This window comes from Meleagris gallopavo, chromosome 11 (genome assembly GCF_000146605.3).
Source record: "Meleagris gallopavo isolate NT-WF06-2002-E0010 breed Aviagen turkey brand Nicholas breeding stock chromosome 11, Turkey_5.1, whole genome shotgun sequence".
Taxonomy (NCBI): domain Eukaryota; kingdom Metazoa; phylum Chordata; class Aves; order Galliformes; family Phasianidae; genus Meleagris; species Meleagris gallopavo.
The window spans coordinates 5495523-5498286 of NC_015021.2; positions in this window are offsets into that span (position 1 = coordinate 5495523).

Consider the following 2764-nt stretch of genomic DNA (forward strand, 5'->3'; position numbering starts at 1 on the left):
TTCTTTTCCAAATGGCTGTTTGATGATAAGATTTTCAAAAGTGACCCTAGCTCTTTAAGGTGATTGCTTTGCCATTGAGGAGTCTTGCTGTTGTTATATTCAGCCATCAGATTTGCAAGTGCACCAATTCCAACTCTGAACAGCAAGCTAATGTAAGGATGAAAATTCTATAAGGGCCAAAAGTGAGGTATTGCTTGCTTCTGGTAAACTAACATGACTCGCTTTCTAATTTTTACCATACATCTATTTGCAATACTAATTCCAATAACTTCTTTGGGTCCAGCCCTGAGAATTTCATTACAAACATGGAAAGAAACGCATACATATAGCAGTGTACCAGCAGCAGGGAGCAAGCTAAGACAGGTCAGGAATGACTCTAGGCAGGAGCTTTGCTGCAAAACACGAACACAGAATAGAGATTTGCCTGATTTCATATGGTTCCTCATTCAGCTGTTTGATTTCTCCACTCTCTATTTGCTTCACAAGAAAAAAAGCTGTTTTCTTCAAGCTTGCAATATTAGTTGTGATTCTGCACCAATGCCACATGGCTGATTTATCCATAACTTCATAAGGGATATTCTGCAGTTTCAAGTACAGACCAACTGTCACAAGATCAACATGAAAATCTCATCTTCACCGAGTCACACTATAAACGCTATCATGTATATTGCCATTCAGTGATTCAGAAATAAAAAGAAATGTTGGTATCGAGAGGTATTTCACTCTAATTTGAAACAATTCCCAGCATTCAGTAAACAGTTGGAGAAGACTTTGTTTTTGTGGTTTTTTTTGGTTTTGCTTTACATTTGTAAACTTTTGAAGTTTAGAACATGTTTTTAACAAAAGTGGCTCAAAATTGGAAGAAAAAAAGCTAATCTTCATCATTTGACCTAACCCAGATAGGACAAATATACCCTTATTCAGGGATGCACTGGATTGCCCATCAATTGAAATCTAAGAATTTCTTAATGTCATGCTATACCTACAAAGCCAAAAAGTTACACAGCAGTTTAAAGAAGATAATCGTAATAGCCACAGTACTCTTTTTCTTCCTAAAAGGTATCATAAATCAATTTGACATTCTCTACCAGCAAAGAATAGAATGAAGTTAAATACGTTCATGTTTGTACTTCATTAAAATAATGAGGTGCTGCAGAAATACTAATGGACTATTATGCAGAATCTAGCAACATAAAATATGTAACTGCTCCATGTCAAAATACATCCAGACCCAGAAGAACAGAGGCAGCATTCACAATGAGCTCAAGCAATTACAACTGCAAATACCAGCACTACCATTTTCCACATGGTGCAATTGCACAATGTACATATTTCTTCTTCGGTTTTGTGTCCTTAAGGTGTCACCATAAATTTATGGCATGGTAAATATATAGTTTACATAACGCAATGGTCACTTCATATGGCAGAATTATTTTTTTGTCATCTAAAAAAACTGAGATGAAGTTCACTAAACATCAGTAAGGCTTCAAGTGCAAACGTGCAAATTGCCCTGAAGCACAAAACTGCATACAGGCACAGAGAATTGAACCCCAAAGTTCATTAAACTAGACTCTCAAACAAAACTGAAGAGGCATTCCCCATTGCTCTGAAGGTAGCTGTTAAACTTCAGCATAGGCCTCAACTCCATAGCAGTGTTTTTGTGACCGCTGGAATACCACTTGCATATGGTCTGAAGCCAAAAGTTAACTCGGCTAGTTCTCTGCGCCTCTGCCTGCTCATACCCATTCAATCGTCCATAGCGAAGCTAAACATTTAAAAAGGCATTCCCCTCTTAGATCTGCTTTGATTCCGTGGCCCAACTTAAAGTCAGGACACCTATTGGATACTGAGCAGTAAATTGAGACATGGGACAAGAGCTTCTTTTATAGTACTATAGCTTTATCACTCCAAAGGATACCTGAGAATTGAAAAGTTTTACTCTGCCTACACTTGTAGGACACGTTGAATCCAACGTGATATCTCCTCTGAACAGTTTAAATCAGTATATCCATATTAGCTGTTCACAATTACCAGATTGGCTTAACCCAAAACCTTATCATCCCAAAGAATTTACACAAAATTTGTTGTTAATATAGGAAGTCTGCTAAATAACTTTTGAATATTTTATTTGCCATAGTGGAGATGTACTCAAATCTATGAGATTTTGCAGGAGTGTAGACTGTATTTTCCATCAAATATAGCTTGAATTTATTGGCTTCTTCACAAAAAAGTTATGACATCTTCTATCATTCTCAATTAAACGGAGAATGCCAGAAACAGTACAATTTTTTATCTGTAAGTTAGAGTCATATTAGGGAAACGAATAGGATTTGAACATGACTCATAAGATGTAGTTTGGAGCTCCTGATTGCTGTTTTGAAGTGTCAGACTTTTCTGAAGCTGAAAATGAATTAAAAACTTGAAAGTCCTTAGATAAGAGCTTCTTCTGAAGGAACATCCAAGGGAAGTTTAATATGGTGTGAAGATTACGTTATTATCTCTTAAAATAGACAATGCAAACACTTAAAAAGATTCAAAAGATTTCCATTAAGAACATAGTAAATGTAGGTTTGTAGCAACAAACAATAGTAGCACAGATATTGTGCATTTATGATAACACATTTCACTTTAACGTGTAAAACCCTTCATGCTGAAACCACACTGACAAACCCCACAGTTTCTACGTGGGTACATGCACAAACACGAGCTGAACATATACATGTACACATTCAAACTTGTATACACAATCCTCCATTGTGGATGC